Source organism: Rhagoletis pomonella, unplaced genomic scaffold (assembly GCF_013731165.1).
Source record: "Rhagoletis pomonella isolate Grant_MI unplaced genomic scaffold, Rhpom_1.0 Rhpom_scaffold_00013, whole genome shotgun sequence".
Taxonomy (NCBI): Eukaryota; Metazoa; Arthropoda; class Insecta; order Diptera; family Tephritidae; genus Rhagoletis; species Rhagoletis pomonella.
Window position 1 is genome coordinate 6,196,072 of NW_023458567.1, and position 16,924 is coordinate 6,212,995.

The 16,924-nt window shown below is 30.6% G+C and overlaps 1 protein-coding gene across 3 annotated transcripts in view; it reads right to left on the minus strand.

The window, feature by feature from the left end:
- Nucleotides 1-16,924, minus strand: part of LOC118748670 (calcitonin gene-related peptide type 1 receptor) — a 102,111-nt gene that overhangs the window by 41,101 nt on the left and 44,086 nt on the right. For 2 of the 3 annotated variants that reach the window (XM_036483267.1, XM_036483265.1), the window contains exon 1: nucleotides 14,489-14,871. The exons of the other annotated variant lie outside the window; for it this stretch is intronic. The gene's annotated coding sequence lies outside the window, so the exon portion shown is untranslated. Of the gene's footprint in view, nucleotides 1-14,488; nucleotides 14,872-16,924 lie in introns of those variants that run through there. 3 annotated transcript variants of the gene reach the window in all.

Here is a 16,924-nt window from a genome sequence, read left to right on the forward strand (position 1 = left end):
ATTGATTGCACACAAAATTGTACGCATAAGCTGATCAGCCTATTTTTATGCTTTATTTGTTTTGCGTGTGATTCTGTAGAGAATGTGGCCATCAGAGGGTGTGCTTAAGTAAATAAAAGTAAAGGATTCAAAGCCAACTCGGAATATTTTGATGAACAAATTTAGTACCATTTTTATTAGCTTGTTTTTAATATAAGTTGATATTAATAGTTCTAGTGGCAAAGTGGTTATACTTAACAAGTAATGCTCTTAGAAGTCGCGCATAAAAATAGTATTTTTTGATAGTTTTGGTATTATTTTTTAGTACTAATTTCCGTAGATAAGTCTTAAGAATATCTTTAAGCAAAAATAATGCTTGTTTTTGATACTAAAGTTTTAGTACAAATTACTTGGAGTTTTGTTCTTGAAACACACAATTTTTGAAACCACTCTTCTTTTTAGTATTTCTAAAACTCCTTTTTTAGGCCTACAAATAAAATAAGTAGTAAAAATCAATACATTCACAAATTGTATAGTAGTTTTAACAGCTTAGTTTATACCTAAAACAGTAATTGTAATTTGTACTGAAAAATTTAGTTCTATTTATTTTTTAATCGTACACAGTTTGAATTTTGATTTTTTTTTTGATTTTATAGTTAAGTTGATTTATCACCAATTTTGAATAGGTTTGAATAATTTCGTTAAGATTAAAATTTTTTTGTAAACTTTCTAAAAATGTGTTGGCATAAAATAACTCCCAGGAACAAGTTGAGCTAAAAATATTTAGTACAGACAAGGGTCAAACATAAACTGTTTACATAGTTTCGAATATTTACTTAATTTAATTACTAAAATTGTGTTTAACTAAAAGCCCGAAAAATGTACTTAATATTTTTTTTTAATATACTTATTAAATAGTTTCAAGTATTAAGCTCAGTGATACCCACTTAAGTACTAAAATTTGGAGTGGCAAAAATTTTTGTACTAAAATTTTTAGTGCGCGCTTTCTAATATTTTAGTACTATGAACACCATAGCTTCTTAAGAAACTCGTAAAGGGGCATTTTTTTGCGAAGACAAACTCACACTAGATAGGAATAGAAGTTTGACCCCAACCTTTAATGTGGCATGTGCTTCACTTTTTTCATTCCTATTTTTATTTTTCTAATTTTTATTCCCATTTCTATTGGATTATGTGCCTCCTTGCTTCTCGCTGGCACGTGCTAACTTACGTTGCCACCACCAACTATTTATTATTCTGCGCTTCATGAATTCCAAGAAAGGCAAACAAATAAATAAATAACTCAACTAGCCAACTTTGATGGATATCTGATTTGGTGGTAAAAAAAGAGATGAGATAACTGAAGCTTAGTAGGAACTTCTTCCAAATATAGAAGCTTCAATACAAGAGAAGTATGTAGTTATTCGTGAGTCTCACAATTGAATTTGCACAAATATTTCGTTTTCTTTTCCTTTTCATCAAAATTACACGTTCGTCATAAAATGCTAAAAACTATTTCTTACCACATGCTAATCATATGGGCAAGGGAGACTTTACCTTAGGGTTTTCCAACAATTTATAACAAAAATTTGCTCCAGCTTTTGCTGAAAGGTAAATAAAAGCTCTGTGCACACTTTTAGTGCATAATTTCAAAAACGCCAAATTTTGAGTTGTGTCCCTTTTCAAATCGCGTGCGATATGTAAATTCATTAGGCGTATGAGTTTTTTTAACTTTTTTTTTAAATTAAGTATACCTATGTATGAGGAGAGGCTGAGGAATGACCTACAAAAAAAAACGTTTTATTCTTGGGTTTCTAAATTTTTTTTGCTTATGCAGACCGATACTTTGAACTTTTCATTTATTTATACATATAAACTTTTTCAATACCACTTATGAAAATTTCATAAAAAGCACATACACTCACGGAAAAAAGTATTGACACAGAAAATTTTCCACAATATATGCAACAATTTTTATATTAATTTTTTTCCGCTCGTTTTCTATAAAAATGTAGTTCTTACTAAAAAAAAATATAACAACCTAATATCTAAACTTTGTGCAAAACTCAGGAAAATTCAATAAATTTTCATGGAAATTTTCTACCTTTAAATCCGATTGTTTAGAATGATTTTGCGTATGCAGTTTTGTAGTCTTTTAATATTTCTCAAAAATGCAAAAAACCCCAACAAAAAAAATCTTAAAAACGTTTAAACTGCATTTTTTCATACCCCCCCAAAAAAAAATCAGATTAAAAAGATGAAAGTTTGCTATAAATTTATTGAATTTCCTTGAATTCAATTTTAGTTTGAAGTAGCTAGGACTTACCGTCCAAAAATGTGAAACACCCCCAACAAAAAAATTCTCAAAAACTCCAAAACTAAATTTTTTTATACTTAAACAAATTTGATTATAAAGCTAAAAATTTGCATGAAAATTTATTAAATTTTTTGGAGTTTAAAAATGTTAAAAAATATTTTTATACAAAATTGGCGGAATAAATAAAATATGTTGCATACATTGTGGGTAATTCTCTGTGCCAAAACTTTTCGCTGTCAGTGCATATGGAAAAATCCCCGTCAACCGAATAAAAAAAATTTACAAAACCCATTTCCATCGACATGGATTTTCCCACCCCAATACAAATTTGTTGAACTCTTCATAGGTATATTTAGTAAATAAAAATTCTTCAAATCTTCGGTTCCGAGAATTTTTTCGTGTTTTTTAGAACTCTTCAAGTTTTTTCGTTTTTTTTTTTGTTTAAATATTCCGGAACTTTTGCGTAATGTTTGTTGATTATTTACGACTTCTCGGGATTTTCCGTTATATATTTCTGAGACTTTTAGCTTCTTGTACCTTTTAGAATATTTACGATCTTCCGGTATTTTTTCGTGACTTAAATGAGATTATTTTGGTATCTGTCGCGAGTTTTTTTGCACCTTTATATTTTAGAGTATTTTCGAAGAGTTTTAGAATTTTTTTTCGGAATCTGTCATTATTATCGACCTTTCGAAACTTTCACTGCTTGCCGAGATTTTTCGAGACCCTTCAGCAATTTTGCAGGAGCCCTTGAGGCTTTTTTTGGACCTTTGGGAAAATGTTCGATCTTCCGTAGTTTTTTTGTGATTTTTCAAAATTGCTTGAGAGAGTTCAGGATTTTTTGAGATCTTTCGGTATTTTCTCGATCTTTTAGGTTTTTAAAATCACTGCGACTTTTTCAACAGTATCTTGATTTATTTTTATATTTGTGAACTCTCGAGATTTTCCCAGGACCTCTCGTGTTTTTTTCGGACCTGTCAGAACATCTTTCACCTTTCGTATTTTTTTTTTGTGATTTATCGCGGCTTTTGGGACATTTCCGATTTTTTGGGAACTTGAAGTATTTTTTCAGGATCTATCGAGGTTTACTCGATACTATATAGGATAAATGTAAACCTTTCGGAATTCCTCCTTAATTTTTGTGACCTGTAAAAATTTGTTGGAAACTGCTAGGAGTTTCAATATATACTCGACCTTTTGCAGGATTTTTGGCATTGTTCGGGATTTTCGGTTATTTGCGCCATTTTGCTTTCAAACATTCGGATTTTTCCGGAATTTACTCGAAGCTTTTGCGATTTTTTTAGACCTGTACGTAACTTTTTTGAGGCTTTTGAACAATTTCTATTAGTACTTTTCTCGGGGTATTGTGGAACTTTTCGAAAGAATTTATTGATTTTTCGCGAATTTTTGGGACCCTTGAAGAATTTTTTTTTGTTAACTTCCGGTACTTTTTCAGGAGTTTTTTTTGCGCACCAAGTGGCCTATATTCATGTCCTGTCATGACTTTACATAAATCCATCCCTTTTGGCTTTTTATAAATGCGTAAATAATATTGGCTTTATTGCTCTCTTGAAAAAGCTTGAATACTGAGATAGCCCGTTTTCCAACCGTTTGCTGAGGTACGGCGTTTTCGAGTCGGAATCTGAGATAAGGCGATCTTTCACTCAGCTGACGATATAGTGTACTTAGTTAATTAATTTTTTATTTTTTGATAGTTAACATAAAAGCGAAACGTATTATTGCTTATATTTGGCTACATTGACATCGCCCAAACTATCTTTAGGCTTTTCGAATTCATAAAATCGTTGCCACCACCTCAAAGTCTAAGTTCAACACCCATTATCCTGTACTAATTTTTCAAATTTTATAGTCCAAATACTTTTGAATTACTTTAAAGCACCACCCTTTTAATCTTCGATGCTGTCATGCCATGCTATAAATCTACATACATATTATTATTACTAAGCACTTACTGTACTTTTTCCATATTATGTTCTACTCACACGCGATTCTTTTCTTGTTTTTCTATCATCTATCCGGTTTATTTGCAACTATTGATTTCAATATACATAACATTAAATGAAACAAATTCTACCAGCAAGATGCATAGAAAAAAAAGTGGAAAATACAGACAACAACCACAACAACAGTTAAAGTTTAGCTGCCCTTGCTTGTTACCCCACAAAAACATCCAGCTGGTTGTTGTTCAGTTTGAACGAGTGTTGTGCTGATTGTCAATGTAGCTGAACAGCTGCTGGCGCTGCGCCCGATTGCGAAAGCAAAAGTTGGTAATAAATATGTAGTTGTAAACAAAGTAAAGACACAACCATCTTCAGAGGAGGAGGAAAAGGAGATGACGCAAAGGAAGCAACATAAACCACAATTGGGAAATTTCGAAAGTACCGGCGAAGAGTCAGGGATTACGGGATTCTAACTTATAGAAAGTGAGTTAGCTTTACAGCTAGGAGTCAGCGCCAAGTATTTTATGAAGAATTATTTACTTATGAAGAATGATTAAGCAAGTTCTTGCGTTTGGGCGCCCAAATATATACTATACTTTCAAATACCAACAAAAGCCTGGTTAAGTTAATCTCCTTACTTTTGCTCGCTTGGTTCAGCTTAGCTGCAAATATCAATCAACAGAAGATAAGTAGACACTTGCGTGGAAGAAATAGATGCGTAAATGACATTAAAGTGAAATATTTAGATTACGTACGAAGGTGGTAATTTTAGGAACGCGGAAACACTACTTTTTTGCAGATGCTCAGAAATCTGTAACAGGCTATTTCTTGACGAACTTCGGCGTGACTTTCGTAAGAATGAGCTAGAAATTGTTTATATAAATTTTTGAAGGAGGAACTAAATTCTTAGTAGTCCTAGTGCGACCTGTTGAGAAAAGAACAAAAGCCAACAGTTAGTTATCAAAAAATTTATTTTGAATTTTAAGTAAACATTTTTGAATTTTTTTTTTGTGACCTATGAATGTTTCACTTTTTCGCGAATTTAGGTTAAGGCTTAGTCCGAAATAGACGCGAAAAGATTTTTAATCTAAATTTGGCAAAAAATATTCAAATAAAAAAATCTAAAATAATTATATATCGATGGCTGAGTGGAAGATCGACCTATCTCGGCTGCCAGTTCGAAAACGCTCTATCTCAAAAAACTTTTCAAGAACGCCCTATTTCAGAATTTTATTGAAAAACACCCTATCTCAAAATTCGGTTCAAAAACGCCCTATCTCACTTCAAAATGTATTGAAAATATGCTGAGATAGAGCGTTTTTGAATCGGCAGCTGAGATAGGGCGTTTTTAAAACGAATTCTGAAATAGGGCGTTCTAGAAAAGTTTTTTGAGATAGAATGTTTTCGAACTGGCTGCCGAGATACGTCGTCAGCCATCGATATGTAATAAATATTTATTTTTCATTCTCTAATTCTTAACGTTTTTGGCTCACATCCTTTGGGACTGACAACAGCTGGGAGCCACTAATTTTCTCTACTAGGCATATGATGACGCCCTACATTATTTTGTTACAAAAAGCAATCGACAATAACATTGTCTAATAGAATGGTTACACTATGTGCAAAAGATAACCGGAAATAGAGTTTGTTAATAAAACTGAATTAGAATGCGTGCGAATTTGTAGGAGGCATATTTTTCAAGCTTTCAAAAAACTCTTAAGGCGATTTTACCGTTTTAAAATCTTTGGTTGTATGGCTTATCACCGCTAGATGGCGCTAAGCGCGGAATTTTCTATAAAAACTTCCGGTATGGTTATTTTTGGCTTATATTCAAAAATGTTTTTTTTTTTCGTTTTCAAATATCGAGAAACAAATCGCTACCGATTTCAACTTCTCTGCGTAGAACACACTTACAGCAGAAACTGTGACAATATTTTCACTACTCGTACGAGTACTTATTGCACAGAGTGTATTGCAAATGTATGTTTCTTTCAGGAATTGGTATTCTTGGTTAATAAAAGTGCCAATAAAATTAACCCATACCCATATTCAACATGTATGTGTGTGCGCATATGTGTGAATTTGAGGATAACGAGATCAGAAGTTAAGGGTGATTTTTCTGCCATAAAAATGGTTCAGCAGCAGAAAAACAATTAACCATTACCTACACAAAAACACGAATAAAATTGTGCCACTCAGCCTGTTGGTAATAAAATTTGCTATACTCTTTACGGCCTACTGTGGGGTACGCTTAAGGTATCCATTCGTATAATGAGAAATGATTTCGATAAACATTTGGAGAAGTCAAATCCACGTCCGTGTGGTTTCTTTTGTAAAAATGGGCAATTAGATAATAAACAAACATTTCAAATATATTAAATGAGGTTGCCTTAGATTAAATAAACATTTCAAAGTTTAGATTTATTGTGAGTTATACATACATAGAACAAGGTTTCTACATACATAAATATAAAGTGGAAAAAATAAGTTCATTTATGTTGAAAGACAATCTGCCTTATCCTGAGTTTCACCCGAAAAAAATTTCACTCGAAATTTTCTATAGTAAATACAAGGAAACCAAAAGTGAAAAGTAAACCGGTTCCGAAAAATGAAACTCATGATAAGGCTGAATATTTTTTTATCATTTGCCGCATGCGGAAGTAATAAAAAATAAAAAATAAAACTAAAGAATAAATGCCAACTTTAGAAAGAAGGTATGAAATGTGGAAATTGTCTTTATTAGTTGCGATCGAAGTTAAATCTTAAACATTTTAAAGCCACTGAGTTTTTGAAAATGGAAGGAGTGGAAGTGGAACACTGAAACGTTTTGGTAGCATGGTTGTTTTAAATTTTAAGTAAAAGCTAAGAAAAGAGCGCAGTAGGAACGATTTGGGAAAGAACAAACGGTACTGGAATGTTGAGATAGCTTGGTGGCAATTTTTAAATTTGGAGCAGAAACTGAGTAATAAAGTAAGTTTCAAGCAAAAAATCGGTCTCGAAGAGAGGAACGAATGGAATAGAAATACTAAGAAGAAAGCAGTAGCGGTGTGGTAGCTTAAATTTCAAGTTAAAACCAAAGATGCAAAGTAAATTTCGGGGAGAAACGATTTGAAGTTGGAGCACATGGAACTGGGGCGCTTAAAAATAATTGGCAACATGGTAGTTACTAAATTCCAATTTTATGGAAAAAACAGAAATTGAATAAAGTGAAAAAAGAACAAAATCTATAAAAGAAATTTAACCAAAGTGAAAAAAGAACAAAATCGACATTAAAACGCCGGAAGAAAAATATTTAAAAGCCTTTGTAGTCACTTAAAAGCGTAGGTAGTTATTTTATGAAAGCAAATAACGAGTGACAGTAATGGAAGTTTATGTAAATATAAGAAATATCAGCAAAATTAATGAATTTACGAAATATTTTTAAAATTATTTGCTTATTACTTTACTAAAAAATTACTTAAAATAATCGAATAAGGAGAAATAAGCACTTGTGAATTAAGATTCTGGCGAAAAGTAGAGCAGTTCATATAAAACATTTTTATCAATCATTTTCGGGTGGGATTCAAAATTATTTCTTTACAGAAATTTTCAATGCAAAACCAAAAAATGATCTTAGTTGGATTGGAATGACCCAATTGGCAAAAGCTAGAGAGACAGCATTTAATGGAAGATTTCAGAATGAAACGAAATGGAATCAAAACGACATATTTTAAGACTGTATCGTAAAAATTAGTATTTGCCACAATTCCAAAAAGGTGAGAAATACAAACTAAACGGAAACGAAACGTAACGAAATGCAAGTGAAGCCAATGACTAAAGCATTCGCGAAACAATTTTTTTTCCAACACCACACTAAACCACTTTTTAAATTGTATTAACTAGAGTTTTTCCAATTTTGTCTTAATTAGTGATAAAGTCGTTTTCGTTTATAACTCACTGCAAGTGCACCGAACTCCGTGAAATGGCAGCCAGCCACTACGTTTTTTGTAAAATAATTAAATGTGTGTGTATGTATGTATGAAATTCTCTTTACTCAAAGGTAGTGATAAAAATTTGCCTTGCTCGTATCGCATAATTGCAAATTATGAGTGGAAGTTTGAGTAAAATAGGATAAGCACAAATTAGGCGAGCGCTTGCACACTTAAGCAAATGAGATTACATATGAAAATAAATAATATATTCGCATACATGGGAAGTACTCAACTCATTCCAAGTATGTATGTACATGTGTATGTATCTAGATTAACTTATTAAACACACACATACACTTTGTAAAGTTCACGGTGTTTTAAGTGTTTTGTTTTTATTTTTGTTAGGAAATACGTTCTCTCAAGTAACTTAACAAAAAGTGTCATTTGCAACGTTCACCCGAGCAGGAAAGTCTTATGAGCGTAAAAGTCAAACACGACAGGGAGGTGCTGGGTGAGCAAATCTGCTCGTATGAATGCGTCACATGTGAACCAGCTAAAGTAAGAACGCCAAGGCGGATATTACTTAATAATGGGTGTCTCTCTAAGAGTTTCTGAGGTGTTGTGCCTTCCATAGGTATACATTCTTATAAAAACCACAAATATTAGTATGAAAATAGCTGTTTTAGGAAAAGAATACGAAATAGCAGCGATATGGTAACGATAATGAATTGCATATTTATTTAAAAATCGATAACTAAAAATTATCGACATCGACTATATGGCGCTTAAATGTTATATCAGCACATGCAACGACGCTAAAACACAAATATATCGTTAATCGATAATATGCCAAACAAATTTTATGATACTGAATATTTCTCTGCAGCAATAACTATAAAAATTAAAATGTATACAGGTAAATTTTTCGACCATTACAATTAAAATTCTGTATGCCAATAATCGATAATTATATTTAAAATCAATTCGATTTAATATACGAATACTCGTAATTTTCGATAATTGTACATATATACTGATATATTAGGGAATAACTAAAAACATTAATATCGTTTAACTAATATCAGACAAATACATTGATTACATGTACATATGTATATCAACCCGTGTATAATTTTTTCCAAAAATCGATCAAAATAATTTCAAAATATATCGTTATTCTATATTTTGTATTGATAAGTGCAAATATCGATAAATATAAAGACAGTTTCAGTGGTAAGTATTAAGTTTCATATACTGATAATGTGTATCGAAAAATTTATCGATAAAAAAATAAATGTTTATTTCCTAAACAACCTCTTACGGGACCCTTTTATACGCATAAAGTCAAGCCATAACTAGGATAATATCTTCTCCTCACTTTATTTTTGTTCCCACCTAACTAAAACCCCTTTCTCGCCTGCTTAGTCTTCTTAAAGCGCTCCTCTATACAATCAGCCTGAGTGGGGTAATTTATTTTCACTTGTTGGTAGCTATTAGCGGTTAAAATTGTCGTAGTTGCTAGTGGTTGTGTTGCCACTTACTATGTTTTGTAGCTGTTGTTGTAGCTGCTGTGAAAATTACTTTTCTTTGTGGTTGTTGTTTGGTTTGCCCTTCATTTTGCACTTGCATACATATACTTATGTATGTACATGGGTATGGGGCGTTCCATACCAAAATGGACGGGGTTCACACTTCTGTGTTTGATTTGTTTAAAATTTTTAGGGTTGATGGATAAACATGAACAATAAATAAATATGAATTTTGAGCTTGATTAATACATTTTCAAAAACTGTACAGCAAAAAAAAAAAACAAAAACAAATCGATTTAATAGTTTTCCAAGTATCTCGAGAACGGGGCGAGAAAAAATTTGAAAATAATCACACATCCACACAACAAAATTCTCTGTGAAAAGAAATATTTTTTAAATATTTTTTCTTGAAAAATTTTTCACATACAAATGTTAAAAAAAAAAATGGTTTTTTAAAATATGCCATCTCAAAAAAAAAAAATGAAAAAAAAAATCACAATGGTAGCGCAATATTTAAATATATCTAGTATTATGGGGTGCACTCTACAATAATTTGAGATATAAATATTTTTTACACCGAGATTTGTTTGAGATTTTTTTTGCGTATGCAGTTTTGTAACCCATTAAATTTGCGATTGCAAAACTGGCATTAGTTTTAATTTTTTATTTTTTTTTTGAAAACGGTTTTACGCATTTTCTTCCATAAGAAAAAAGTTCAAAAAGCCGTCAGAATAAAAAATATTAAAAATGAACGCAATTTTGTAGTAGCTTGAAACTTGCACTTGCACTTTACATATTTACTGCATACTCAACAAAATTCTAAAAAAAAATTAAAAAGTTTTAAATTTGTAATGTACTCATTTTACTCAACTTCGGCGTAAAAAAAAATCATAACTCAAATTATTGTAGAGTGCAACCCATAATACTATACTTAATTATTGCGCAATACCTAGAGCTACCATCGCGATTTTTTAAATTTTTTTTTTGAAAAGGCATGTTTTCAAAAACTAGTTTTTTTTTATAAAAAAGAAATTTCAAGATAAAAAAATTCTAGAAATATTTCTTTTCATAGAGAATTTTGATGTATGTATGTGTGATTATCTTCAAATTTTTTTCTAGCCCTGTTATCGAGATATTTGGAAAACTATTAAATCGATTTGTTTTTGTTTTTGTGCTGTCAAATTTTTAAAAATGTATTAATCAAGCTCAAATTTCGTATTTATTTATTATTTATGTTTATCCATCAACTCTAAAAAGTTGAAACAAATCAAACACATGAAGTATGAACGCCGTCCATTTTGGTATGGAACACCCCATATATGTACATAAATGAATTACACTTGTTACTTGTGGTGCTTTATTTTACAAGCGTGTAACTGCTTAATACAATCAATTTTTCACGCATGCAACATGGAAGCTGAAGGGATACAAAACAGCAGCAAAAAGACTAACAAACTAACTAGGAGTATGTGCTTTATTTAGTGTATGTAGGAGTATGCATATGTATGTATATGTATACATATGCACCACAAATTTTCATATCTGAGTTCATATAAATATACGTTTCATTATTTAGACGCTTCGTAGATAAGCTCCTTTTGACTAGCGAATAGTTTTTCTTATCATTCTGTGTGCCATAATCAGTGTTGCTTTGTTCTAGATTTCAAGGCTGTTGAATTTCAGATCATCTATGTATTTTTACAGTTTGGTGGGTCTTATATCCCAATTTAGTTCCATATGTCCTCAAATAGGTAAACTTTCCAATAATCTATCCTAGCCTGGTGTTCACGGCTTCTGTTTAATTGTTCCGCAAAAGACAGAAAGTCCGTTTAAATTGTTCGACTTCTAACAAGACTCTATTAAAAAAACGATACCTTTAGTCTTTAATTTGATATGTGGCGCAGTACATATGTATATTTGCGTAGTATTGAGAGTTGAGGCATATAAATAAATGATGTGCCAGATGTAGCAGAATAAGCATTGAATTATTCCTTTAAATATATGGATAAATTTATGCAATGTGAGACTTTATCGATAGGGCAAAATTTTAAAAGATTTTTAAATAAATATGTACAGTAGGGCGCGTAAATTTTGTTTGACTATGCGCCAAATAACGAAAACAGGTTTCGAAGAAAATGTAAAAATTAACACTGTTTCGCCCTCTGGTGGAGGTTTTAACAAAAAGGTAAATGCAAAAATAAATTACTCATGCAGCCTGCTGAGATCATCTATTTTTGGCACTGACTTTTGTTTATTAAAATTTCTTCCATTTCTAGTACAGTTTCTTTCAAACACACCAACTAACGAACACACTTCTCCCTGACAGAAAAAACGGTAAAAAGAAGATTTACGAGGGCCAAATGGCTTCAGGCCCAGCTATGTAAGACTTACACTTGAAAATCGTATATCTGCCAAATGCGCAGCGCGTGTATGTAGTTACCCAAAAAACTACAACTTAGAAACTTAGAGAACTACAGATATATGATTTCTAATAGTGTAGTTAGTGTAGCGTAAATTAACTTACGTAAGAAATCGTAAGTGATTCAACTCAACACGTCAACTTAGCCAGAAACGAAAATATTTTGTTTTTGTGTGTTTCATTTTCAGCTGATGGGCGGCAATAAGCCACATCAAAAAACTCCTGAAAAAAAAAATATATTGCTTTGGCCACTATATAAGGTTACGTTAAGTAAATTAAGTCTAGACTAACTGAACCTTAAGTTAAGTTTCTACGTGCACAAAGATCCGTGAGAACACCTTGCTGCCATATAATTTTTTAATAAAATTCCTCTCAATATGCCATTTGTTGTATAAATGTAATTCATCTGGCAATCGAAAAACAAATTTTCAAATAAAGACAAGAAATAAATTAAAAATAATTACAATTTGATACGCGTAAATACATTTATTTTAATTGTAGTTTTAACCAATTTTACACCAAACAAATTAAATGTTTTAAATTTTACGTGCACAAATACAAATTCTGAGAATCAAAGCAAGGAAAAAAGGTAATAAGTAGATGACATGCAGAGTAATCGTTTAGAAGTTTTTGTGTAAGTCAAATCAAGTCTAAGTCTTGCATAACCGGGCTTTTAAAAAGCATACATATGTATTTGGTGAAAAAAAATCGGCCAAAATACCCCAACCAAGTAAACTGTGGCAAAATTGTTTAAACAAAAAAGTTAGGAAAACGCTAAGTCCGCCACAAACGGGGAAAATTAGAAGAATGTGGCTATATAAAAAAAAATTAAAAATGTATAAAACTATTTACAGAATTAAAACAAAATATGTAGCAAAAACAGAAAAAAGGGCAACCAATTTTGAAGGTAGTAAAAAAAAACATAAAAAAGATTTTTTAAATATGTATGTACATTAGGGTGGTCCTTAAAAATTAAATGAAAGATTTTTTTTCAGTCTCACCCCCTCAATAGGTAATACCACGGTCACAGATATCACATATGTATACCAATACCGTTAAGTTAAGTTAAGGTAGGATACAACTTAAGGTATAAACGTGCTGTCCAAAGCACTATAGCACCAAACTTTTAACAGGTGGAAAAAGCAAGTAAATACTTTAACGGCGTACCTAAGTAGTACCTGCAGGAAGGATTCGAGTACAAAAAGTACTCAGTACTTAAAGAAAGTATCAAGTACTTATTCGTAGTAACTTGTATCGGAACAACACTAATCACATATAAATTTTGGTCCCGATTGGGGTCGGTTAAGGCGTGTGGCAAAGGTGTGAAAGGCCAGATGCCTGCATGGAAACCCAAAAAATTAAAAATAATTTTTTTTTTTCTTTAATGCCCAAAATCGATACTATTAAAGTCGAAGGTATCACATATAAATTTTGGTCCCGATTGATTAATTTGAAATTTGACCCCTGTGCGACACGCCTTAACCGACTCCAATCGAGGCCAAAATTTATATGTGATATCTTCGACTATAGTAGCATCGACGTATGGGTTGAGGCTTATGAAATCTGATGTAAACATTTTTTTCCTACATTTAAGAACTACCCTAACGTGCATATATGCAAAATTTTACTTATAAAAACTCGTATTAAAACGTAATCAATTAACACAAAAACTTCAAGGAAGAAAACTTAAAAATATACGTACAAGGAAAAAAATATATATATACGTATATATTAAAAATTTGAATTGCCAAAAAATTATCAAACATCAAATTTTATACCAACGCGATTTTAAAATATAGGTCTTGAAAAAAAAAAAAATACATAAAATAAATATGTAATTGTAAAAACGGTAAACATCTTTATAATAAAAATACCAAGTTAACCTTCTAAGATTTAATTACATATTTGGATCAACAAACATGACAGCCAAAACTAGCTCTGTATTGCATAGCCATGAAAACTTGATAACAAAAAAACAGTTAAGAGCAAAAATATTCATTTCTTTACTGCTATATAACAACACATATGGTTGAAGAATTCTTTATTCGAATTCAAAGTGGCTGATTCAAGGATCAAACAGATACTATACAAAATAAATAAACACATTCGCATAAATTATTGGCACCTTTCGATTTCCCCCAACGCAATGACGAAACAATTTATCTAAATACATACATACATATGTACATACTATATCTATATTTTGTATTATCTATATTTTTGTTTGCTTGCACAATTTTAAATTTTCTATTGCCACATGCCACAACCAAATGTATGCAAGCACACGCACACATGTGAGAGCTTTTGCTAATAGAGTAAAAAGGGCGTAGAAATTTTATTGATACTTCTGAAATTTTGTATTGTTTGTTTACCTTTTCAATTTATGCGTGCAACGTTTGCCTTGTTTACATTCACTTTGCTGCAAAGTGCGAGCGCTCCAATAACGAATGATTGTGTTGCCTACGGGAGAGGGAGCGAAGGCCAGCGGGCGGGCGGCTAGAGTGTTATAAAAGTGCAGCAGCAGCGTTGAGTCTGTTTTTGCTGGATGAGTATTATTTTTCATGCGATTTTATTCATTTATTCATGTGATGACATTCATTCGCATTTTATTTCACATCATGAAACAACAACAATAAACAGTTTATTTGTTTGCTGAGTCTTCAAAAATTATGACGAATATTCGCACACGCATATGATTTACGATTGTGATTGTAGCGGGAAATTTGCGGATGGTTTTAGTGGAGTTATTTTTTAAATTCTGGCGGGCGAGTATTTTACGATGCCAATTTTTTAATATACATATGTGCAATTTTTATTTTGATCGTAAAATGAGTTGTTGGAGAGAAAATTAAAAACAAAAAAAATAACAAAATTAAATAAAAAATAACATAGCAATATAGAAAAATCCAAGCCACAAAAGTGAGAGTGAAGCCAAATTTTAAGAGAAAAAAGCTAGTTAAGAAAATTTCAAAACAAGACTACAAATGGAGTAAAAAATTAACAAAGCAAACAACTTATTTAAAATTTTTTTTTTATTGAAATTAAAAGAAAAAACACTCACAATTTTACACAAAATAAAAAATGCGAATAGTATATATGTACATAAGTTAACTGTGTATATGTATGTAAGATGCGAAAAGTTTAGCAAAAAATAAAAGAAGCAAAACGAAATAAATGAAAAATGTACCGCACAAACAACCAAAATACAATATGTATATGAAACCCAAACAATTTCAGCGTTGTGCTAAAAAAATATGCGAAAATTATAGAAAACTTACGATCCTAAAAAAATTATAAGCACACAATTTTCCTATTGTACCACAATGAAAAAATACTGGTTAGAAGATAAGACCAATAAAAAACTCAAAAGCAGGGATAAAATGTTTTGATTTTACGTTGATTTATTTCTTTTATTTTTGTTAGTTTCTTTTATGATTTTTATTTTTTATTTGATAAATTTTTGTTACTTCATTTTTATTTCTAATTTTATTTTCTTTAACATTACTTCATTTTTATTTTTTCCCTTTATTTTAATTAGTGATTTTTTTTTTGATTCTTTATTTTATATTATTTTAGTTTTATTAAATTACTTAATTTTATTTTCTTTGTATTTGCATTCTTTTATTTTATATCTTTTACTTTACTTTACTTAATAAATTTATTGATTTTATATTATTTTGTTCTTTTCTATTTAATATCAATTTATTTTTCCCTTATTTTAATTGATTTTTTAATTCTTTCTTTTAATTTTATTTTTTTAATTACCTATTTAATTTAGTTTAATTTAACTTAATTTTAATTTATTTTTTCATTTTATTTTTTTTTTAACTTAACTGTTTTTATTATTTATTTTAATAAAATTTTTTCCTCTTATTATAATCATTGAATTTTATGTTTTATATTTATCCTTTTCCCTTTATTTGCATTAATAAATTTTTTGTATATATTTTTCTGTTTTACTTTAGTGTACTTTATTTTAGTTTATACTTATTTTTAGATTATTGCATTTTTTAAATTTCTTGTTCTGTTTATATTACCTAATTTTAGTTTTTGTATTTTAATTTTTATCACATTATTTTAGTTATAATATGTTTTATTTGATGTACTTTATTTTAATATATTTCATTATTTAATATTTACTTTTAGTTCTTGACTTTGGCCATATTTTACCTTCACGTGATGTTATTTTAATTTTAATTTCTCATTAAATTTATTTTGTTTCGTTTAGCGTTTTTTGGACAAAATTGATTTTTTTAAATTAATTTTATTTGGTTTTTATATTTTTTTTAATAGATTTCCTTTTTAAATTTTCCTCATAACATCACTGCGTTCATTCGCTTCTACTTCATTCACGCATTACCGTCTGCTCTTAACATATTTTTCCCGCCAAAAACTATCACTTCCCACATTTAATACCAAAATCACATTCACTTTTCCACGAAACAATTTTCTAACCCGACAAACATGTCCTTTCGCGGCGTTTTCCCACGCGCAACTGAAATGTTTATTATCAAGTAGTAGCTTGGCATCTGCCGGCGGATGCTGTGCCAAACACTTGAAAGAAATGGAAGCAGTGAAACGCCGCCATGGCGGCTAGCTGTCAATGTCATTGCCAGTGGATTTTTGTGGAAGCCAAGTGGCTTTGATGACAAACAGTGGGAGCTTTTATACTATACTTTTTAAAGCTTTCATACAATCTAGCAACCGGCAGTGCTTTTGCGAGCTTTGGAGTAACATAGTTTTTAATAAATTCAATGAGCTTTTAAAAGCTTTTATAAAAAGCTTGCATAACAGTTGCAATACTTAAC